This window comes from Ochotona curzoniae, unplaced genomic scaffold, assembly GCF_017591425.1.
Source record: "Ochotona curzoniae isolate NIBS_2020 unplaced genomic scaffold, NIBS_Ocur_1.0 scaffold_1852, whole genome shotgun sequence".
Lineage (NCBI taxonomy): Eukaryota > Metazoa > Chordata > Mammalia > Lagomorpha > Ochotonidae > Ochotona > Ochotona curzoniae.
Genome location: NW_024467087.1, coordinates 25,836,796 through 25,862,596, shown reverse-complemented (window position 1 = coordinate 25,862,596; position 25,801 = coordinate 25,836,796). Strand labels below are relative to the sequence as shown.

Sequence of the window (25,801 nt, the reverse complement as noted above, 5' to 3'; positions counted from 1 at the left end):
TTGGCAGGAGAGTAGCGGAGGGGAAGGAGAAGGGAGGGAGGGAGGAAGGAAGGAAAGAAGGAAGGAATATAGATCTTGATCTTCCATCTACTAATTTATTCCCCAAATGGTTGTAAAGGTCAGGGCTGGGCCAGACTGCAGCCAGGAGTCAGGAATTCCATCCAGGGCTCCTATATCAATAACAGTAGACCAAAAACTTGGGCTTCTTCTACTGTCCTAGATACCTTAGTAGGGAGCTGGATCAGAAGTAGATCTGCCAAGGATCCGAACCTGAGTTCATACGGATACCGGTGTCACAGGCAGTAGCACAGTGTACCTTTTCAGAATGCTGGCTTTGGCTCGGCTCTTTTATAATTGTGGCAATGGAGAGGTTTCTTAATTCCTCTAAATTTCAATTTTTCCATCTATATAGTGAGAATAATACTACTATTTCTCAAGGTTGCTCTTAAAATTAAGGGGAAACAGTTAAAAAGCATTTACATTTACAAGCTAGCTAATGCTGCCTTAGATGATCTCTGTCAGATTCTGCATCTACCTCTTAATTTTCTTCTATCATTGTGCAACATAAATAACAGGATTCTTATTTCATTTATTTTTTAAAGATTCATTTATATTTTTTTAAAAGATGTGTTTATTTTTATTGCAAAGTCAGATATACAGAGAGGAGGAGAGACAAAAAGGAAGATCTTCCATCCGATGATTCACTCCCCAAGTGACCACAATGGCTATGCTGATCCGAAGCCAGGAGCCAGGAACTTCCTCCAGGTCTCCCATGTGGGTGCAGGGTCCCAAGGCAGTGGGCCGTCCTCGACTGCTTTCCCAGGCCACAAGCAGGGAGCTGGATGGGAAGTGGAGTTGTCAGGATTAGAACCGGTGCCCAAGTGGTATCCTGGTGTGTTCAAGGTGAGGACTGTAGCCACTAGGCCTTCGTGCTGGGCCCAAAGATTTATTTATATTAAAAAGGCAGATCTACAGAGAGAAGCAGAGACACACAGATAGTTCTTCCATCAGTTGGTTCACTCCCCAAATGGCTGCAAAGCCAAATCTAGGCCCATCTAAAGCCAGGAGCCAGGAGCTTCTTCAGCTCTCCCACATGGATACAGAGACTCAAGGCTTTGGGCCATCCTCTACTGCTTTCCCAGTTCATAAGCAGGGAGCTGAATGGAAGGTGGAGCATCTGGAACAGGATCATACACCTATATGGGTTCCTGACCCTTGCAGGAGGTGTATTAGCCAATTGAACCAATGTGCTGGACCCTGTTTTCTGTTTCGGAGACAGAGATCTTTCATCTGCTGGTTTACTTTCCCAAAACCTACAACGATTGGGAGATTGGACCTCCATCTGAGAAGCAGGGACCCCGGTACTTTAGCCATCATCTGCTGCCTGCTAGAACACACATTAGCAGGCAGAATTGGAAGCACAGTAGCCAGAACTTGAAGTAGGCATTCAGATGGGGGATGTGGTCTTCCCAACTGACCACTTTACCAAACATCCGTCTATACATTTGGTATCATAGCCTAAATCAGCATTCTAGCTTTACTTGGCCCTCAGTTTTAAAACAAACGAAAAGAAGCAAGCTAGAATGTATTTGTTGATGGAAGCAAAACAGAAAAACTTTGCAACTGGAAATTTGTGTTAGGGTGAAGGGCAGGTCGATATGTCAAGTCAAGTACAAAGAAACATGTGAATATTATGTAAAAGAAGGCCCATAGGCCATTGATAAATTGGTGTAAAATTTCAGGAAACCTTCAATGTACCCCAAATGTTTGGGTGAATCAGAGATACTTCAAACACTTTATGGGAATGAAGGTATTTATTCTGGTTCCAAAAATTTCTGAAATCCATGCATAGCTATAAAATTTTCCACAAACTTTTTGAAGACCCCTTTGTATTCTGTGATATCAAAAGTTTTTGCACCAGAATAAACTTAACCTTTTCATTCCATTTTTTCAGTGAACTTTCTAGGGTACCCTCATACACAGAGATGCTACAAACTGCAGGTGGACAATAGCTCAGTCTGTTTGTGGAATGGTACCATTGTTCATTGAGCTAGCAAAAGTTTCATGGAGACTGAGAGATGTTAGGATTTCAAAGATGGAAAAAGACACTCCTGCAGTCTAGCAGAAGTGAAAGACTCAAAAGTAATATTGGTTCTTATGAAACCTAAACATACTCTTACCCATAGGAAGGGAATTGAAATATGGCCTTTTTTTCAACATCAAATAATTTCTAAATTTAAACCTTGGGTGCACAAAGACATTCACTTATAACCCAATATAATCAAATCTAAACTAAGAACAAATCAAATATAAACATTGTCATTTCTTTGCAGTAATTATTGCATCCTAAAAAAAGAGCCCACTGTGAGGTAATTTTACTTAAATAGAACATTGCTCAACCTATAAATGAAGGTCAGCAGACACCAGAGTCCTGGAATAAAATAGCCCTTTGGCAAGAAAATGAACCACACCCCATTCAGTTTTTACAAAAATAAAATTCTTTCCAGTTTTCCTAAATTGTAGATGTTGTGCACAGCATGTGCTTCTGCAGTAGTTGGTTCTGCCTCTGTGGAAATATCCATGTATGCAAAAGCCCTGAAATCTTTCTCTGTACCGTAGCTTGTTCATACAGCTCTCATACTTTCTGTAGAACAACATTCTTCTAAGTTTTATCTGACTTGTGCATACCAGCAAATAACTATAGGCATAACTGACAATATAATTTCCTTCTTGATTTTCAGACCTTAAACTGGACAGTAAAACCTGCGATTTCAATTAAGTTAATACTCACTTTCAAGTAAAATAAATAAATAAATCTTTGTTATTAAGATATGTTAACATAAATGGCCATAAATAGTCCTTGCTGATTAAAAAAAAGTAAAAGGGAGGAGGTAAATTGTTCATACTTGTATAGCCATCACTTGGGGCAGAAGTATCCTGTATCAGAGTTCTGGGATCAAATCCTGCCTCCACTTCTGATGTAGTTTCCTGCTAATGCACACTATGGGAGGCAGCAAATGATGGTGCTAGCCAGCCATGTTGGAGATCTGTCTGTTGAAAGCATTTGGAGAATAAACCAAAAGATGCAAGATTCCTCACGCTGCTGCTTAGTCTGCTTTTCAAATAAATGAGTAAACTTTTTAAAAAGCCTGTTGTTAAATATATCTTAACAATAGTGTGCTATACTCTCTACCATTGTCTATAATGTAATGATAAACTTAATAGAAGAATGATGCACTTGTGACTGCTGGTGAAGCCAATACTACTGTAATAATGCAGAGGAAAGCAGCTGGGAGGAGGGCAAATGGGGAAGATGGAAAGGGAAGTCCCTGAGCCTATGAAATTGTATCATGAAAAATAAATTCTTTTTAAAAAGCCCATTGGTGTAAAATTTTTAAAAAGGAAAACTAGGGAAGCATAATCAGCAAATCAATACTTTCAGAATGCATTGGAAAAAATGTATAATGATTTGAGCCTCAAATAATGATTGTTCAGGACTTTTCTTTACCTTTTAGTTTTAAATGATTGATTATGACTGAATGTTATGGATAACATTTAGTGAAAATTGTTTAACCTGAGAGTTAAAGAAGGGCTGGCACCATGGCGAAGCAGGCTAAACCTGCACCTGCAGTGTCAACATCCCATCGGGATGCTCATTTGTGTCCTGGCTGCTCCTCTTCCAATCCTGCTTATGAACTGGGAAAGCAGTGGAGGACAGCTCAAGTCCTTGAGCCCCTGCACCCACATGGGACATTTGGAGGAAGCTCTTGGCTTTGACTTTGGATCAGCTCAGCTCCAGTCATTTTGGCCATCAGGGGAGTTAACCAGCAGACGGAAGATCCCTCTCTGTCTCTCCTTCATTCCATAACTCTTTAAAAATAATTAACAGATTGGGACAAATGAGTATTTTCACTTGTTAGCAGATTTTTTCAGATACAGTTCACTTAGCACACCATCAGATCCATAAAAGCATTATTGCCATAATCAATTTTCAAACATTTTTTTTATCATGTCAGAAATAGGCCCCATACTCTGGCTGTCATTTTCTTCAGCATTTTTCTCTCCCAACCATAAGAATCACTATTCTCTTTTGTCTTTAAAAGATTTTTGAAAGGTAGAGTGACAGAGAAGCAGGGAAAGAATTTCCATCCACTGGATCACTCCCTCAAATGGCTGCAACCATTAAGGCTGGGCCAGATTGAGGCTAGGAAACAGGAAATCCACCTGGGTCCTTCACATGGATGGTAGGGGACTTGGGTCATCTTCCACTGCTTTCCCAGGTACATTACAGGGGAGTCACTGGAGCTCAAATCGGCATTCCAACAGGCTATGCTGGTATCATGTGCAGCAACTTAATCCATATACCACAGCACTGGCCTCAGTAATCTATTCTCTCAGATTCTGGACATTACTGTAAATTGATCATTAGATGGTCTTTTGTGTCTAGCATCTTTGACTTAGTGTATGTTTTCAAGGTTCACTCACAGTGTAGCAGATATCAAAGCTTCCTTTTTATAGTCAAGTAATACTCTATAATACAGATAAATGCTAGATTTTGTTGAACCATTTGTCCATTGATGGACATTGAATTTGTCTATCTTTTGGCTCTTAGAAATGATATGCTATGTCAACATTGTGTGTCTAACCCCATGGGTCAGCTTAAGAGTTAAAAGTGCTACTGACTAGATGATATTTCTTTATTTATACACAGCTGTGAATATAAATTGTTTTGATTTATTTTTGAGTACTGCTGATTGCTCCACTGAAGTTTAACTGCTTTATTCCTGATGCTTATCGGTTTATTTCTAATGACTTTCTTTAGTAGAATTTTTACTTGAATAATGCAAAGCTTATACAAATGTGGAATTGTGTTTTCTAAAGGTTATTATATGTAATAGATTTTTACAAAATTCTGTTAAACAAATTCATATCAAATAACATTTGTTTTTTGAGTCCCGAGGAGCAAAGGTGTCAGCAATGTTGAGGAGAGCCTTAGGAGATACTGGTCTGAAATAGAGTGGGGTAATTACAGTCACCCTGAAGCATTATTGGACACATTTCATGCACTTTTAAAAATATTTTACTGCATAATAGAATAGACTTATTTTCTATCAGAAAGTCACATTAACAGAGAGAAGGAGACAGAGAGAAAAAGGTCCTCCATCCATTGGCTTACTTCCCAAGTGGCTGCAGTGGCCGGAGCTTAGCCAATCCAAAGCCAGCAGCCAGGAACTTCCTCCAGGTCTCCCACATGGGTGCAGGGTCCCAAAGCCCCGGGCCATCATTGACTACCTTCCCAGGCTACAAACAGGGAGCTAGATGGGAAGTGGAGCAGCTGGAACATGAACCAGCACCCACGTGGGATCCTGGGCTTGCAAATCAAGGATCTAGCCACTAGGCTCTCATGCCTGGCCCTGATGTACTTATTTTAATGTACTTTCCAAATGCGAAATATGTAAAACAAAATTAATACTCTCTAAACAGGCGATAAAAAATAAGCCTGTAGTAATAATATTTGGGAAAGATTCATGGAAGAAATGTTGGAAACAACATATGGAATTTATACTAATTTATATTCATTTTTAATAGATTTTTAAATGAAAATTTCTTGTGACTTTCACTTAGTTACTTTTTTGTATTACACCCCTAAATGCATGTAGTAGCGGGGCTTGGCCAAGGTAGAGTCAGGAGCCTGAAATTCCATGCTGGTTTCTCATGTGGGTAACAGGCATCCCAAGTACCGTCACCTGCTGCCTCTCAGGATGTGCACTGGAAGGAAGCTGGAATCAAGAGAATGGCTGAGTCTGTAACCCAGGCACTTAGACCTGGGACCACTATGCCAAATGCCTGTCACCAAAATTTAAAAGAAATTAGATATACACATACAGTTGTAAGAAATGAAATAAAGAATTTTTTGTGTGCCCATTATGCTACCTCTCAATGGTAACATCATAAAAATGAAAAGCCTTCGTGATACCAGTGCCTTGGCATAGCAGGCCTATAGTGCCAGTTTGGGTCCTAGCTGCTCCACTTCCAATTCAGCTCCCTGCTAGTGGCCTGGGAGAATGGCAGAAGATGGCTCAGGTCCTTGGGCCCCTGCACCAGTATTGGGGACAGGAAGGAGCTACCAGCCATGGGATGGCCCAGCTTCAGCTATTGCAGCCAGTTGCTAAATGATGCAAAGGGTGGAAGACCTCTCTGTTTCTCTGCTTCTCTCTTTGCAACTCAGACTTTCCCATATGTAAATGTATCTTTTTAAAAATACCTTAGTACAATATCATAACTGGTGGCCAGTGTTGTGATGCAGCATATTGAGCTGATGACTGAGGAACTGATATCCCTTATGGCCACTAGTTCACACCTTGGCTGCCCCACTTCCGATCTAACTCCCAGGTAATATGCCTAGGAAGCAGTGGAAGATAGCGCAAGTGCTCAGGCCTATGCCAAGCACGTGGGAAACCTGATTGGGGCGCTGGCTTTGGTCTGGCCCAGCCTGCTCATAGCCGTTTGGGGAACAAACCAGCAGATGGAAGATCTCGCGCTCTCTCTCTACCTCTCTTTCCCCCTCTCTCTGCAACTCTGCCTTAAAAAATAAATAATAAATAAGTTTTAAAGTTATCAAAACCAAATATCAAAACATTTGTACAGTTAAGATGCAAAACATATCCATTACCTTTTAAAGCAATTAGAATTCCCTTCTAGAGCAATATACACTACCTTCCTCTCCCCACCACCATTCCTGACATTTGGATATTACTAAACTGTCTCTGCTTCTCATTTTTGAAATACTTACAAGATATTTGAAAATATTATGTAATTGGTATCATACAGTATATGGCCTTTGGAGACTGCGCTTTTTTTTAACTGAGTGAAATTATTTTCAGATTCATCTAAATTGTGTATATCAATACCTTGTTCCTTTTCATGGCTAAATAGTGTCCCACGATGTACATATACCAGTTTATTTAACCATTTTGCCCATTAAAGGACATCTGAGACATTTCTAGCTTTTTGGCTATGAACAATAAAACTGCTATAATTATATACTTATATGTTTGTATGAATGTGAATTTACATGTGTCTGGAATTAATAGCCAAAAAACACCATTGCTGTGTTGTTTGGGAGTTGGTTTTGCCTTGTAAGAAACTGCCCCAATGGTTTCTCAGAGTGAGTTTTGCTTTTATTTAGGTTTTTTTCCCCTCCTTGTTAGCATTTGGTAAGATTCTGGTTTATGCATTCTATTAGCTATGGCGTGGTGAATCACTCTTACTTAGCATTTCCTGAATGTGAATGATATTGAACATCTTTTCATGAGCTTGTTTCCCATCTGTCAATGTTCCTCAGTAAAATGTTCATATTTTTATCTAATTGGATTTGTATTTTTTTCAGGTTGAATTTCAAGAGCTCTTTACATATTCTAATGTTGATTGTTTTTCATGTATGTGGTATAGAACTATTACCTCCAAGTTTGTACTTTATCTCTTCAGCTTCAGCAAAAGATCTTTTACAGGTCAGAAATATTTGTTTTGATGAGACACAGTTCCTACCAGAGTGTATAGTTTTGATGTCATATCTAAGAACTCCTCATTAAATCTGGCTCCTAAAGATTGTTTTTTGTTTTCCTAAAGTTTTATGTTACTTTGTTTTACATTTGTATATTTAATCAATCTTGAAGGCAAGGTTTTTGTAAGTAATGTGTGAGCTGTATTGAAAAGTTTTTTTTTTCCTTTGCCTTTAGTTTGTCCAGTTATATTAATATCATTTATCCACCCATGATGGATGACTGAGGAACTGATGTCCCTTGTACACTTGTCAAAAGTTAGTGGAGTGTATTTCCTTAGGTGTATTTCTGGGTTCTTTGGAGTACCTTGGTTTGATACCCTGCTCCAGCCTCCTGCTAATGCAGACCCCGGGAGGCAGCATTGCTGGTTCAAGTAGAGATGAATTCCTATCACCCATGTGCAAGACCTGAATTGAATTTCCAGCTCCAGTCTTTGCCAGATCTAACCCAAAACACTGCAGGCAATTAGAGAAAGAACCAGTGGATGAGAACTCCCTTAACGTGGCTAGCTATTTCATTCACTCTGTTTGTTCACCTCTCAAATAAAGTTCTTTTTTTTAAAGATTAATTTATTTCTTGGAAAGTCAGATATACAGAGAGGAGGAGAGACAGAAAGGAAGATCTTCCATCCAATGATTCACTCCCCAAGTGACCACAATGGCCGGTGCTATGCCGATCCGAAGCCAGGAGCCAGGAACTTTTTCCGGGTCTTCCACGAGGGTGCAGGGTCCCAAGGCTTTGGGCTGTCCTCGACTGCCTTCCCAGGCCACAAGCAGGGAGCTGGAAGGGAAGCGGGGCTGCCGGCATTAGAACCGGCGCCCATATGGGATCCTGGCGTGTTCAAGGCAAGGACTTTAGCTGCTAGGCCATGCCGCCGGACCCCTCAAATAAAGTTTTAAAATGGTAATTCTGGAGTAGGCATTTGGTGCAACTGTTAAGACACCATTGGGGGTATCTTCATCCCATATTGTAGCACCTGGGTCCATGTCCAAGCTCCACTTCCAGTTGGAGCTTCTTGCCACCATATACTCTAGGGAGCAGCAAGAACCTGTATTCCTGCCACTCATGTAGAAGACCAGGATTATGTTGCTGGTTCCTGACTTTGACCTAGCCCAGCCCAGCTCCAACTGTTAATTGCATTTGGGGATTGAACTGGCAGATAAAAAGTTTCTGTTTCTCTGAGTCTTTCTAACTTTCAAATAAAATGAAAATAAATATTTACATTATAATTGGCAATCTTATTTAGACTTTGTTTCTATAGTCTAATGCTTGATTTTATTTTCTAAGGAAGTGACTGTTATGATTTTGAAATCATTGAATAAATACTAATTAGTAGTTTCTCTTCAGATATAATTTAAGCATCTTACTAATTGCCAAGATTGAAGTTTTTCAAAAGAATGACATATGCTTGGTTTAGCTATATCACTTTCAAGTTCTAAAATAGTTCATTGAACCATTTTTGAATTTTTGAAAACTTTCAAAGGCTTACTTCTGGAATGTTTCAAGACCACCCATTAGATTTAAAGATTTATTTTTATTATTTTTTCATTGGAAAGGCGGATATACAGAGAGGAGAGACAGAGAGGAAGATCTTCCGTCCGATGATTCACTCCCCAAGTGACCACAACAGGCCGATACTATGCCAATCCCAAGCCAGGAGCCTCTTCTGGTTCTCCCACGCGGGTGCAGGTTCCCAAAGCTTTGGGCCGTCCTCCACTGCTTTCCCAGGCCACAGGCAGGGAGCTGGAAGGGAAGCGGGGCTGCCGGGATTAGAACCGGCGCCCATATGGGATCCCGGGCGTGCAAGGCGAGGACCTTAACCACTTGCGCCACTGCGCCGGGCCCCACCCATTAGATTTATAAGACTGCTTATAAAGAGTCTTAAAAACCCTATTTTTCTGCCTTAAGAAAAATCTGGTTTATCAGACAAATTCATTTGTCAATGGTAAAATGAAATATTCTAAAGCCCTGAAATTTAGGGTATTGGAGTTCAAGATGTGTCTGCTATTTATAAACAGTATATCAAAAGTTTTTAAATGAGTAGCTGTTGTGCTGTATCAGTATAAGCTTGCACTTGTAACACCTCTATCCCATGTTGGAGTACTAATTTAAATATCCAGCTATTCCACTTACCAGTCAGCTCCTGGCTAATGAACTTAGGAGGCAGTGGATGATGGCCCAAGTGTGAGTTCCTGCCATGTAAGTGGGAGACCTGGATGCACTTGCTGGCTCCTGGTTTCAAACTGTCCTAGCCCTGGTTATAGCTATGTAGGAAGTAAACCAGTGCATGGAAGTTTCATAGTGTGTGTGTGTGTGTGTGTGTGTGTGTGTGTGTGTGTGTGTGTGTGTGTGTATTTATGCCTTTCAAATATATCAGTACTTAATTTTTTTTTCAAATGAAAACATTTGTATTTTCATGTTTTGATGATTAAGTTTGCAAAATCTCAAAGCATCTTGTAAACCTCTTGATTTAAACGATTACTTGGAAATACACTGTTTAAAAAATAGGGCACTGGCAAACTTATCAGGGCTGAAGAAGAACTGAAAGGAAAATGTCACCTTTTGCTTTTGGATGAGGGAAAAATGAAGTGATCAGGCTTTCATTTCTGTCTTGCTTTTTAAGATAAAACTTTTACACTCTGTTTTTCCTGCTTAATAATTCAGGGTGGGAGACACAAAACAAGACCTTCCTTTTTCTTGGTTGTTTTTCCATCCTGCTTATATTCTAAATGACTTTGGTTACTTTAATAAAAAAATCACTGTTGGCCTATAACAGTAGGAGTATAGGGTTAAATATTTAAACTAAAAAAGGAAGCATATGATAATAATGGGTCCAAAATAACAATCTTAACATAGTTAGCAGAATTTAATATTCATATGAAAACTCCCCCAAGTTATAGCAAACACCCTGAAGTAGTATCATCATAATGAAGTTTACAACTACTAGTATCAGTGATTCATGTTGTTCCCACCTACTGCTCCCCTGCTTGGTTAATAGTGACAGCTGCAGCAAAACCTAGCCTGTAATCCAAAAGAAAAAAAAAAAAGCTTAATTTAAGGGACAGTGCAGTACTCATCGTGAATAGATATCTAAGTATCTTTGCTCACATATAATTTAGCTACACTTTGGTATTTACTTAAGCTGATGAGACTTTTTATTCTTTTTTATTTTATCTTTATTAATTTAAAAGAAAGAGAAAACACTCATCCCTGGTACACTTCCCAAAAATGCATGTGACAGCTGGGCTGGGCCAGACTGAAGCCAAGAGCTGAAAACTTAAATCTTGGTATCCCACGTGCATAGCTGGAACATAAATACTAGAACAAGGGATTTGCATTAACAGAAAGCTGGAATTGGGAACTAGGCTAGGACTTGAACCCTAGCACTATACTATGAGATGCAGCTTAGCCAATACACCAACTGATCAACCTTTTAAAAGCTCATTCTCTAAAGCAGTGAATTCTCAGAGCCAGTGAGCTTTGGAGAGTATATTCCACCAAAAGGTCTCTGCGACTGGCTTAGGCAATATCTGGGCTTACATAAACAATGAGATGAAAGAGGTTGGTTAGTCCTGCACAGATGAGTTTTTGCTAACAATGTCATTTTTAGCAAGTGATGACCACAAAAACCTTTTGACTTGTGGCAGGATCCGCTCTAATGAGAATATTTAGCTGTACCAATAAACAGATTGCCAAATAAAATACCAAATAAGCAAGACTGGTCAATTGGAATCCACTCTCCCGTAACATGAGCCAGCATGGTGTTATGTTTATGGATTCAGTTCTCTCCTCCAAAAAAAATAACATTAAGATGTTTCAGCAGAAATAAAGCTATATTTGTAGGGCATCTCCCATAGGTTTGAATGCAAAAGGCATGTAACCACTTTAAGAGATCAACAGTGTTTTTGCAGGCAACCTTAAGGATAAATCCACATTGTGTTCAGGATTCTGTATTGGGCCAAACTTAACAATGACCATTATGTGTAGAAAATAGCAACCATTGTTACTGAATTAAACTGTCTCTGGAGATTTAAAGCGAAATTTAAATCAAACTAATGGCAGCATAACGAAAGAAATTAGCTAGAGAGACGTGTTTAGAAGCAGTAATTATAGTGGACTTATTCAAAGATACAGGGCAAAAGAACCCTAAGCTACATGTAAAGTGAGGACTGTGTATTTGTAAAAAAAAAAATACATACAAAAATTGAATTTTTCAGCTGGACTTATTTTGTGAAAATCCAAAAAAAAAAAGTTATAGTGATAAAGAGCAGGCTGTTTCTGGCAGCCTCCCAGTAAAATAGAATTTACAGAATTATTTTCTGTTGTGATTTCAAAGTATACATATATGTGATTGCAAAAGTTAGTGGCAGAATTATTCTGACATAGTAAATGTTGGCCATTTTATGGGCATTTTATTAGAAAATAAGGTGACTGGTTTTTCTCTGTGAAGTTGCCTCAACAATAATAGTGAAAGTCAGAAAAAACATTTCACATCCAAGAATATTCAAAACTCTTCATGGATGCGTTTAACACTTTGAAGTGCTGGCAACATCTGGTAACAAGTAGAAACCGGAATCTTATAAGCTATGCATTCATGTTACCACTTCATGTGAATTAGTCATTTAAAGGGGATTTTATGTGTCTTCCTAAAAACTGACAAGGTTAATCTCACAACTAGGATAACCTGACAGGAAATGCTGAAGCGGCTCTTTTCTTTTGAAGGTTTCATTATTTCTTTTGACGTGTGTGTTGGGGGGGGGGGGGTGTTTTGAAATTTGAAAATTGAAGGATGTTTAACAATTGATTTTTTTCCTTGTGTCTTTGTGTGGCAAATTTGAGATAAAAATACATTAAGAAGTTTTAGTACTTTGTGCTCTCTATAATATCAGTACTTTATAAAAATATAGGACGTAAGAAAATCACTTCAACAGCCAAATAGAATGCTGGGGTCAGTTCTAATAAAAGATAACCCACCATTTGGTTGGCTGTATGAACTCTTAAGGGTAATCCTATTCTATGGAATTGCCCAATGGGACATGAGTTGTATCTTTATTTATTTGGTTTGCGTTAAAAAGACAAATGCTACAAGCTTATTCTTGATGTAATAAACTTCTGTAGCAAATGAAAGTTTTATTTCTTTAGGATGCAATGTCACAAACATATATTCACTTAATGAATGTTTGTGATGTACCATGCTATGTTTTAGATGCTAAGAAGATTGCTTAAACAGGCAGAAAAAATCACTGCTCTCATAAAGCTTAAGAATAGAGCAGTTTAAAAGTACTTAACACTTTCAATTCAGCTTTAAAACACATTAATTAAATCAGTTTACAAAAACCTTGCACATTTTATTTGATGTTTGAGGAAAGTTTGACAACTTGTTTGGGTTATACGGCAAGAAGCCAGAAGCTGATGAATGATTTTTTTCATTTTTGATCAATTCTATTTTTAGAACCTATTTAAAGTGACCAACATTAATTCTGTAGGGGTTTTTTGTTGTTGTTGTTGCTGTTGTTGTTGTTGTTGTTGTTTTTAAAGCAATAATAGACCATTTGAATACCTGGGGAATGTTGCTGGTTTAGCCTGTGGATTTAATCTTTAGGAAGAACTTAATGTGTATGTGTGGTAAGCCAGTGAAGATAAAGTAGCCATGAAAGAATTCGTGTAAACTTATAGCAATTGTAAATGTATTTTTTAATATAAAGAATTATATAGTACTAAAATGAAGCTAATGTTCACCATGGAAAATGCATGTACTGCCCAGTTATTTTTGCATATGTGAATAGTCCCAGAGCTGACTCAAAGGAGATGACATGATGGTTCCTGTCCTGAAGTAAAATGAGATGACGGGTTGCGGTGGAAAAATGATGTGGTCATGACCATATTTGCTCACATCTCCTGTTCATTTCCTTTTATAGAGGAAAGCTAAGGCGAGTCTCCTTTCTTATTTTTTTAGTTTCCTTTTTATATTTTTCTCATACCATTTTTCTTTTGAAGATTGCATTATAATCATTTGAAATTCAATTGGGTCAAGTTGTGCTTTGTAATGGCATAAGTACCCTTTGGAATGACCATCCTGGAAGCCTTGTACACATTTTAGGGAATTCATATTATATGTTCACAATATGAATGTCTGTGGTCATAAGCACCCTTAGTTCTTGTAGATGTGAAAGGCATGTTTCACAAACCCATATTTTTTTATGCCATCTAGTACAGTTCCTTAATATAACCCAGAAGTTTTAATTTTGTTTTCTAAGAGATCAAGTAATTTCATATAAGACTTTTTAAACACCTATGTTTAAAGAAATGTTAAAACTTGCTAATATAGCACAATGAACTTCTCCCATTTTTAAAATTATTGATGTTTGATGTTCTTATTTCATCTTTTCTCCCCCATTCTGTTACAAATGAGAATTACTTTAGAATAATTCACTTTATTATTTGACCTATATATACACTAAGGTATAGTTTTTATTTTTAAGATTTTATTTTTATTTGAAAGACAGAGTTAAAAAGAAAAGGAGAAACAGAGAGCTTCCATTCATTGTACACTCCCCAAATGGCCACAGTGTTTGGAGCTGGGCTGATCTGAAGCAAGGAGCCAGGAGCTGCTTCTGGGTCTTCCACGTGGGTATTGAATGGGGGATGGGGTTGGGGGGTAAGTACTTGCGTCATTTCCTGCTGCTCTGCTGCTTTCCCAGGAGTGTTAGCAGGTAGCTGGATTAGAAGTAGAGTAGCCAGGAAGTGAACTGGTGCCTTTTGGGAATACCGATGTTGGGAGCCCAGTTTTGATTATTTTAAAATACTTCTTTAAGGTATATTTATTTTTATTTTGAAACAAGAGATTTCCAGAGAGAATAAAGAGACAGAAAAATCTTCCATCTGCTGGTTCACTTCCAAAGTGGCTGCAACGACTGGAGTTGAGCCAATCCAAAGCCAGGAGCCAGGAATTTCTTCCAGGTCTCCCACATAGATGCAAGGTGCCAAGGCTTTGAGCCATCCTCCACTGCGTTCCCAGGCCACAATCAGGGAGCTGGATTGAAAGTGCAATATCTGGGACATGAACAGTGCCTGTATGGGATGCCACTGCTTGTAGGCAGAGGATTAGACTATTAAGCCACCATGCCAGTACCACCCCCCCCCATTTTGATTATTTTAACACATTAATAAATTTTCAACTTCATACAGATTTTAACATTTATAATCTTGACTGCTTTATGCCTGTAATTAATAAATGCCAGAAAAGGAAATCATTACCACTTGTAAAACAGTTTGATTTGCTACCTGGCTGTTAAGTCATTTCTTACTATTTTTAAAAGACTTTTTTATTTTTGTTGGAAAGGCAGATTTACAGAGAGGAGAGACAGAGAAAAAACTTTTCATCCACTTATTTGTTCCCAAAATGGTACCACTGCTGAAGCTGAACCAATCCATAGCAGGAGCCAGGAGCTTCTTCTAGGTTTGCCGTGGGGGTGAAGAGTCCCCAGGCTTTGGGCCATCCTCCATTGCTTTCCCAGGTCATAAGCAAGTAGCTGGATGGGAAGTGAAGCAACCAGAACACAACCAGGACACCACCAGCACCCATATGGGATGACAGTGCTGCAAGATGGAGAATTAACCACTTGAACCATCACTCTGGCCTTTCTCTCTCTATATATATATATGTATGTATGTATGTATACATATATATGCATATCTATTATATATATACATGCACATATGTATATATACATATATATTCTCTAGATATACGTATGTATGTAATTTTTAAATTTTTTTTTTGAAATTAAGATTTACAGAAAGGAGGAGAGACAGAGAGGAAGATCTTCTGTCGACTTCTCCAGGTGGCCACAAAGGGCAGAATTGAGTCAATCCAAAGCCTTGAACCAGGATCTTCTACCAGGTCTCCCATGCAGGTGCAGGATCCCAAGGCTTTGGGCCATCCTCAACTACTTTCCCAGGCCACAAGCAGAGAGCTGGATAGAAAAAAAAAAAAACCTAACAAAAACCTGCACCCATATGGGATTCTGGCGCATGCAGCGGACCCTAATTTTTAATTATTTCTTTTTATTTAAAATGATGCATGATTGAGAAAGAGGGAGGCACACAGAGAGATTATATCAGCTGATATACTTCCAAAATTCTTGCAAGAGTGCTTTGCCAGGAGCCAGGAACTCCATCTTGGTCAACATCATAAACAAGAAACCCAAGCACTTGGGCCGGTATCCCCTATCTTCCCAGCTGCACTAACAGCAAAGTGGCTGGGAAATGGAGGAGCCAGGATTCAAACAGAAGGGGACCCAGGCATCCCAGCTGGCAGCTAAACCCCATAGTGCCACATCATCTGTTCTTTAACCTATTTGTTTCTTTGTTTATTACCCATGCTGCCATATCATCTGTTGTTTAACCTTATTTATTTATTTACTTATTTAGCTATTTATTCATTTATTTAGCCATGTTTAATGAAAAGAAGGAAAAGAGTATGCCTGACAAACCAGGCAGGCATCTCAGTAAAGGTCTGAGAGCCCCATCTGGATTTCTTTGCATGTTGCTATGAGACTTCCTTTTTTCCTTCCCCTCACTATTTTTGGGGTACTGCTTGTGGGAGCCCTTTTGTGTCCATGCTATTCCACTTAAGATCCAGATCCCTGCTAATGGCCTGGAAAATACTTACCTGTTCCTAGTAGTATTGATAATGTAATTTAAATGATTTGATTGATCTTGTCTTATACAGGGTGTCAATATTCGGAAGATCTTGATAACTTAGTATCATAGTTTTCCAAATATCCAATGTATAGTGTTACAAAGTCAAGCTTGGGTAGAAGGCTCAGTCATAGTGCAAAAAAAAAAAAAACCCACAAAACAAAAAAGTGCTAGATAGAGCGATGGATTTTAATATAATAGAATATGAAGAACAATTGATATATCAAATTTTCACATTTTAACAGACATTTAAGAAATTATTCCTCAGTTTTACTCTGGCATTAGATTATCCACAGTTATTTGGAAGGCTCTTAAAAATGCTTTCCTGTACAATATTTCTATGGCAAGTCAGATTTTTCTATATACAAACTTGAACAAAAATACATTATAGCAGATTGTGTACAGAAACAGATAAGAATATTCAGCTATATTGGGATAAGTTGAACAAGGTAAGCAATGTAACTGTGCTATGCTTGTCACCATTTTTTGGAAAGTTATTTTTCCTTAAAAATGTTATTTGTGCTAACATGTAATAGATTTGTTGGATTTTTTTTTCATTTTTATTGATTTAAGAGACAAAGACATAAAGGTCTCTCATCCATTGGTTCAGTTCCCAACTGCTTGCAATGGAAGGATGCTGGACTGGCCAGGTCAAAGTGCAGGACAGGGAGCTCAGTCCACACCTTCCTGGTGGGTAGTGGGAGCCCAGCTCCTTGACGCATCACACACTGTCTTTCAGGATGTGTCTTAGCAAGTGCTTGGAATCAGGAGTGGATCCAGGGCCCGAACCCCAACGTGTTCTGATGTGGGATGTGGGAGCCTTCATCATTTCACCAAACGCCTGCCATTGTTGCTAATTTTAAAATTAGGATCTTAAAAGTAACTTCTTGTCATTTCTAATGTAATAAATCCATTGATCTCACCCACTATGAAAAAGGTCCTGAGGTCAAAAATGCTAGGAGCTGTTGAGATAGCTAGGATTTTTGTTGTTTCCTCTTGCACTGCCTCCCCTTGCCCTCCTACACTTTTTTTTTTTCATTTTTTTGAATGAGAAAATCTCAGGTTGGAAAGGTGCAGAGCATATGAATTATTTCATTATTTCGTGTTTTTAGTGTCTATGAATAGAGCACAGATGTCTTTTAAGCCAGTTCCTTGCATCATGTGTCGTTCAGATGATGATTTCTGAAGATCTCATTCTTAAATTGCCATCAGTTTATTGTAACCATCTGATTTTAGTGCATTAGGACAAGATAGATAATTTAGTATCCGATGAGATGTTTCATAACTTTGATTACTTTGTTATGCAAGTAAAGTGATAATAAATACTGACGTTTTAACATTCCTTGGAATTTATGACATTTTATTCTAATTTCTTTTTCTTCTCAATTGTGAAAAAGATGGCCTCCATAAACAAATCTACTTGATTGTTAAAATTGACACATTTTGTAACAGGGAGTTTTTGTACCTAATGCTGCTTCTAGTTTAACTATGCAATGTATTCCAAAATTACAATAGCATTTTGCTGTATGTTAATTTGGTACCTACTGTGTGTGTTGGATTCCTTTGTCTCCATGCTTCAGTTACTACAGGTGCTGTTTGCTTGCTTTGTTTTTATAAGTCATGAAGATGAGTAAAGTCCTATTTCATGGGAGCAAAAAAGAGATCACATTGTTGAGGTGTGGCATTTTAGCACAGTGGGAGAGGCCTCTGATGTGAGTGTCACACATGGAAAGAGTGCAGCCATTCCGGGGTGTGGTGGAGATCATGACGTTTGGATCAAAGTTGGGAGTGGCTTAAAAATACTACGTTTAGATCCCTGTTCCGGCTACATAGGACACTGATTCATATATGAAACTCTTGCAACTCTTTGGGTATGGCTCCTTCCTTCTACTCAGGGAATTGTGTGTCCTCGGGGAGTATGTGTGTGAAGTCTTCACCAAAATTTGTACCTAAGGGAGAGTGAGAACAAGAGCTTGATTTTCATTGCCGTGCCTTAGTCTCCCACATGACCAGATTCAGAATCTAATACGTTGTTTTTCACCCTGTAGCAGGCATACAAAAATGTAGACATTTGTTACCCTACCCTCACCGCCATCTTCTATTCTCAAACCAGTCTTCTCCCATAGTGAATAAACGAAGATTTGTTCCCATACAGTCACACACATGCACATACGCAAATGAAAATGCACACCCACGCACACCTCAGGGGATGAGTGAGATACAAGTTTACAAAATGGATGGCAGATTAAAAGTGGTTGTACCATCCTTTAGGACATGGCCTACCTTTCATTTACCAAGTAGATGTGCGATTTTAAACAGGAATATCTATTCTTAACATTTGACTGCAATGTTTTGCAGTTGAAATACATGCCATTATGTAATAGTAGATAGAACTTAAATCAGCAACTTGGTGTTGACAGATTTCACTCTGATTAAAGATTAGCCTTGACAACAGGAAAGCACATACGTTCCAGGTGACCAAGAAAGGGGAAGCCAAGGAAATGGTTTCTAAGTAGCACTGTTGTAATGACGCATAAATGACTTGTTTCTTAAAAAGTCATCTTCTAAAGTTGAACATTATATAAGAGGACGTCAGAAAGTCCGTGGGGGGTGGGGATGAACTGAAATGATCAGCTTGTTTGGGTGCAAGCAAATTTGGAAATCCAGGTATCTGTTTAAAATAGCAGTTTCCTCTATGTCAGTGCTGCATGTCTGAAAAGGGGGAGTTATGCAGCATTTGGAGCTAGTCATCTAAGTAGCTTGTGAGGGAACAGGTGTTGCTGAAGAACAGGTAAGAGGGAAAAAAACCCAACATTTGTGCTTGAGCACTGTTAACTGCTGTCTTACCAGGGGCGATGTCTTGTGGCCCAGTTTTCTCTGGAAAATATGTGATACTATCTTGCTTTTTTTTTTTCCCACTGTTAGCCTAAGGAGCTTGGTAGTTATTATCTCCTATATTCCTGACTTGCTGCAGGCAAACAGTGCTGTGCTTATTTTACAAATGGAGAAACTGGGACCTGGGCAATTTGAAGAGGCTCCTTTGACATAGTGAGTCAGCACAAAGACAGATGGAAACCATGTCTGCTGGCTCCTACTGCTGTATTCCTTCTGTTCTCAATTGTGTTGCCTTTTGCTAAATTTGACACAGTTTTTTTTTTTTTTGTGATTGCTGAAAGAAATTAAGGCACTTGCCTTCAGGAGACAAAATGTAAGCCAGTATGTGCTGTTGGTGCCTATTAATGAGGACAAGAAAACTTTGTCTACTGCATAATGGGACTGTCCAGTGAGGGTTCCTCTTCAAGAGTGAACACACCGTGGGTCGCCTCCTATTTGTAAGAACTCAGTAGACCAAAAACAAAACTAACTTTTTGTTTTATGTTTGTATAAAAGGGCATGTATTATCTCACTTTTTCATCCTCATGAAGTAAATAGAGCAAATGATACCCTGAAAGTTTTATCCCAGCCACATTATCCTAGTACCTGCCTCTTGCTAATTGCCATGGTGGTCACAGCCACACTGAAGTTGGGATCTAGTCCAGTTGACTCATCATAGCAACCTTGTGAAGCTGCGTGGCTTTAGATCCATTGTTACACGTAAAGCTGGGGCTCAGGGAGTCTAAGTCATTTGTTCGGGGTCACGCAGACTTCAAGGTTGTCAGATTCCTACTAGCCTGATTCATCCATGGTATTTCATTTCCTCTCAAATTATTAACTTACCTTGTGTCACTATAGGAATGATCTCCTGAGCCTAGCACAGCACTTCCATTGATGTTCTGGTCTCTCGCATAAAAGGCATTCACAACTACCAAGTTGCTGAATTTAGCTGTTTACTGTTTAAATTGCTTAACTGGATAAAAATAGAAGTTTCAGGGCCCAGCGCAGTACCCTAGCAGCTAAAGTCCTCGCCTTGCACACGTCAGGATCCCATATGGGCGCCGGTTCTAATCCCGACTGCCCCTCTTCCCATCCAGCTCCCTGCTTGTGGCCTGGAAAAGCAGTCGAGGACAGCCTAAAGCCTTGGGACCCTGCACCCATGTGGGAGACCTGGAAGAGGCTCTGGGCTCCTGGCTTTGGATCAGTGCAGCTCGCCGTTGTGGCCACTTGGGGAGTGAATCAATGAATGGAAGATCTTCCTGTCTGTCTCTCCTCCTCTCTGTGTATCTGACTTTGCAATAAAAATAAATCATTAAAAAAAATACAAGTTTCAATAATATAGCAGTTATCACATATCCAGTACTTAGCCTGTGCAGCCATGACCTAAATTTATGACACAAATTAAATCATTTAAGCCTCTCAACAAAGTCAAATGCAGTTATTATTACATGAAGTAGTCACTGTTGTCATTAACCAGGATGAGAAAACAGACAGAAAAGTTTAAACAGCTTGCCCAGGGATATGTATAACTAGTAGACTGTAGAGCCAGGATTTGAACTCAGTCTGGCTGCAGAGCTCATCGCCTGTGCGTTGCTGCCTGTCAGTACAGAATGATTTAGGCCTTGGCTTCATTCCTATGTACTCTTCTGGTAGAAATTATAAAACTATTTCAAAAGGAGAAAGAGGGATCGGTTATACAAACCAGTTTTGATATCTATGCAGTATTTGAATATATACATTTGCCTTGAGCTTCTGAAGTACATTCACAGTTCCTACAAGTTATAGCTCTACTTTCAACAGCAAACAAAATGTCTGTGCCTGAAATAAATGTGTCAGCACCTCACACAGAGAACACAAATGTCATGAACAGATCAAAATGAAGAATGCAGAATATAAGTAGTCCGTTACAGTTAATGTGCCTTTCCAACGAATGTACTTGATTGTGGATGGGTGACTTGGTCGCGAGGGAGAAGCTGTTCTGTGTGTTCTAAAATAAGGAGGTTACTTGGCTACTGTTCAAACTCTAAATAGGTATATGGGTTATAGCCATTTGATCTGAACCAACTATAAATTCCCTCAAGTGTTTGTGTGATTTTACTGGAGCTGAAATGAAAGAAAAATTCTAAATGTTGTATTTCAATGAGAATTTATGAAAACCTTGGCAAAATAGCACAAGGCCAACAGGAAGGGGATTCGTAAGTATTATATCATTCTTTTGCCAGGGTGTACTCCTTTCGAGCAGGAAGTGTTGTGACTTGCTCTCTAAAGATGCAATTGTAAGAAGAATGTTGGGTTTCCAGATTGCCCTTCTGGGCGTGGGAGAAGGTTCTTTCTATTAGCGCTGCGAGAAAGGAACGAAGCAGGTTTGCTCTCGTCGAAGAAGGGTAACTATTTCACATTATTTTGTTGCGCTCTTTTAGATTCCTAAAGATTTAAATCCAAATATAATTTCTAAAGATGGAGATTCCTGTTATTTATTAGGAAGGATAAATGTGGAGAGTCACTTTAAAAAAATATTCCGGTAGAATTAAATTTCTCTGACAAGGAATTGTCTTCAAAGTTTACAAGCTAACCTATCCTGTGTGTATTTCATGTTTTCTTTATTTTGAGAACATTTTTGGAACTTCACGCATTTTAAAAGGGGATCTTCAAATCCAAGTGATAGAAGGTATTTTCTATGCCTTGCCAGGAGTGAGGAACGTTGGCTTTTAAATGTTTTCCTAATACCTGTTAAGAATTTTTTTTTCAAAATTCAAAGAAACAAAAGTTGAGGTAACAGTCGTGGATGAATTTGCTATGGTTAGATCATTATTCTGTATTGCAGAGTGATTTATTTCAAACGGTAGTCTTGGTGCTTATAATTTACAAGATATCTGAAAGTCATTGATGATGAGATTTGGGTGTTGGTATTTAATATGGAAGTGATAGTAGTTTCTAGTGCTCATAAATTCACCAGGATTTTTTTGACACATGATGAATAGGATAAGTTTGATTTTTTCCCCCCATGTTTATGGCTTAATCAAGAATAGTGAGTATATAGCAAATTCTGACTCTGAGTTAGAAATGATCTGTCAGATGGATTGAATTTAGTACACTGTGTTGAAATGCAAAGCACCAAACAAAAGGATCTCAGTGCTTCAGTCAACACGTCCTGGATGTGAGAGCCGATGAGTAAGGCGTACTTACTGTTAAGAAGTCACCTGCAGTAACAAATAGATCGTATTTCGCTCAACTCCAAGTATAAGCTGAAGTTGTGCTGTCTCATGATTTCTGACCTGTAGGTCATAGCATTTTCTGGTATTTTTGTTTTTACTTAAAGCATGCTGGCTAGTCTAAGCTTGCCTAGCCATTCACTTGTGTTGTGGGCCCCCTCCCCTAAGTATCCATGAAATTTACCCTCAGCTTCACTCAAACGTATGTTAATTTTCATAGGAACAGAGACTGGAAATATCCCTCGGCTATGAGGGTTAATTAATTACATTAACAGATTTGTCTGGGATTTATTTAGATTTCTTTTCCTAAGCTTATTTAGGAAATAGGGAGGGGATTGAACTTTTTGAAGAACAGTGTCCTGTTTCAATTCCAGGAGTTATTAAGTCCTAACTTTGTAAATAGCAGAGAAGGAAGCGTGTATTTGGGTTTTGATGCATTATTCTTCATTATAAGAAAAGGAGCTTTCAGATCACTATTAAAGATAGCATTAAATGTGTACAGAAATCTTGTTTGATAAGTGTGCAAAACTATCTTTAATCTCACTGAATTAATGGAGTGGTTCAAACTTTGGAAAAGTGGTTAAGCCTATTTTTAAATAGCCTTTGCTTTTGGATCTTACCTTTGTTTTATTAAGTACAAAAAGAGGAAAGAAAACTTTTACTTAAAATGGAAGTGTTTGATATTTCTCCAGGAAATGACACAGAGTTGGGCACCCTTTGGGGTTTAAGTGACTCATAGATATTGGTCCTGGAAATAAATTTAATTAAAATCTAACATGTGCTTGAATCAGCCACCAAACACAGGTATTTCTGGAAAAAGGAATTCATTTAATAATTAGGTAGACATGAAATCATTGTGTGTCTGGAATTTAAAGTAATTCAGGGAAGAGAGATAGGAAGGGAGGAGGGGAAGAGAGATAACAGATGAAGCAATTGTGGGAAAATCCTGGTAACTGGAGAATCAGTGGTGGGTTTATGAGTGTTCTACTATTTTTATTTTGGGTATATGGAAAGTTTTTCTAATAAAAATTAAATATAACTATAGTTTGGGACAATTTAGATTTATTTCTAGATGTTACGATTGAAGGCCTGTCAAAACTTGGTCTGTGCCTGGGCACATGTTATTATAAAGGTGAAATGCATTGCTTGTATGCCAACATGGTTGCCAGTAAAAAGTTTCCTGCAATAACAAACAAAAAACTGTTTCTGTTTGACTTTCAGCTAAATTCAAAGAACAGATTACAAACATCTTGAAGAGTTTCATAGTATCCTGAAGTACTAACTGAGGAGATAGTGAAAGCATGATAACAGGGCAGTTGCATGTGAAGAATGTGGATGCCTTATTATGTCTTGATGATTTTGTTCATGGCTCGCTCCCATGGCATCGGCATTTTTCCAACCACACAAGATGACTTGATAGCCTGTGCCCTGTGCAGGTCTGCTCATTTGCCATACTCACACAGTCAGCATTTATTTATTTATTCAATAGACATTTACTAGGTGCCTGTGTGCCACATACAAGGACAAGATCCCAACTTTTCTTTCAGGGAGCTCATAGACTACTGGAGGACACAGAGGCAGACGTAGGTTGTCCTCTCACTGACAGACCCAAGGAGGATTATGGGAAGGGGGGAAATGTGATTAGCGATTATGACCCTACTGTACACTTGGTTGAAGTAACACAGATACAAAATTTGAGATAGTTGAGTTGCTTGTGGGTGTTAGAACCAATGCCATTTACTTCCATCTTTCCATGAACCTTTTGAGATCCTCATGTATGTCTCCTAAATCTGTGGGAACTATTGGAACAGCATCCTTGCAGGAGAAGGCAATCTTTTCTTAATAGTGGGCTGATGTTTAAATCTCTTTAAATGTCCTGTAAGTGTCCGGGGCAAATTTTCACTATAGGTAGGCAGCTACTTGGGATTGGATGAACTGTAAAGCCGGCCTTCAGTAACAAAGCATTCCCAAACTTCCTTCTTAACTGATTTGGAATTTGAAGTATATTTCCTTATGCTTACAGTAAGGTTTTTCTGGTTACTTAACAAATGTCGTTGAAATCTTGTACCATGTCATCTCATCTAAGACATTTTTTGGTTGAGGTTATTCTAATCTAAAAGAATTGTAGAAGCACAAATTACCAAATACACCCAAATTTGTATTCCGTTAGCCAACTACTTTATACTCTCGTTTCTAATCGTGTATGACATAATCAACATATATTGTAATGTGCCATGAGGAAATGCTATCAGCCTTAATTTGAATATCTAAAGATATCCTTTGTTTAGTTTTACAATTTGTGGCTGAAATGTTAGGTGTAAGTTACCAAAAAATCTAGGCTGAAGACTATCTCAGTAGGTAAAGTGCTATATGACTTAATGTTGCTCTCATAGATGTTTGCTCTCAACATTGACTAGCAAGCAATTTTTAATAATGCTGATGTGCTAAAACGAATAACTACTAAAACCCTTCACCAACCGTCTCTGCTGACTTAACATTCAGCAATAGGAACCTATCACATCTGTGAGAGCAGAGTTTGATGTTCTGTTTTGACTTTCAGAACAAGTTACTGAATGAATGATGTGTTTAGTCTCTTAAGCTGTCCCAGTTACTCCTTTACTAAGTCTGTACAAAAGATTTCTAATAGAAAGTGAATAAAACTTCAAACTCCTTGCAATTTAAGAAAAATCCTGTAAGAAAGGAAAGTCCTAAAACCAAAAGTGAATCACATGGATACCTGGGTGTTTGGTTATGTTTATTAACACTGTTATTAGCATTGATACAATAGGAGTGGTTGTTCACAGTACTTAGCATTCAAGAGCCTAAAATTAAGCAATGTTAAGTACGGTGACAGAGAATCTTGTCCTATATAGGAATGAAGGTACCACAAAACAAGGTAAGCAATTGAGTGATTATTTTAAGACTTTGGGCTGTTTTGTGGGCAGTGCCAATTCTACACCAGTGTTTTGGAGAAAGAACTTTTGCAGCTCTGTTTTTACTTTGCTGAACTGATTGTCTATATTCCATATGTTTTCCCCAGTTATAGTTTGAGTTATTGCAGTTCAAGGTTTCAGTGAATCTCATGAAAACAAGTCTTCTTGTTTTCTCTCTCGCCTTCTCTCTATATATCTGCCTTTCCAATAAAAATAAATAAAACTTTTTAAAAAAGTTTTCTGGGCCCGACGCGGTGGCACAGTGGTTAAGGTCCTCGCCTTGCACGTCTGGGATCCCATATGGGCGCCGGTTCTATCCCGGCAGCCCCGCTTCCCATCCAGCTCCCTGCCTGTGGCCCGGGAAAGCAGCAGAGGACGGCCCAAAGCTTTGGGACCCTGCACCCGCGTGGGATACCCGGAAGAGGCTCCTGGCTTTGGACCGGCATAGCATCGGCCGTTGTGCTCACTTGGGGAGTGAATCATCGGAAGGAAGATCTTCCTCTCTGTCTCTCCTCTC

At 38.7% G+C, this 25,801-nt stretch overlaps 1 protein-coding gene across 4 annotated transcripts in view; it reads left to right on the top strand.

Annotated features, from left to right (window-relative positions):
* Positions 1 to 25,801, top strand: part of PLS3 (plastin 3) — an 88,270-nt gene that overhangs the window by 8,779 nt on the left and 53,690 nt on the right. The window contains exon 1 of one of the 4 annotated variants that reach the window (XM_040999905.1): positions 21,404 to 21,512. The exons of 2 other annotated variants lie outside the window; for them this stretch is intronic. The gene's annotated coding sequence lies outside the window, so the exon portion shown is untranslated. Of the gene's footprint in view, positions 1 to 21,403; positions 21,513 to 25,801 lie in introns of those variants that run through there. One more of the 4 variants, XM_040999903.1, reaches the window with a different exon arrangement.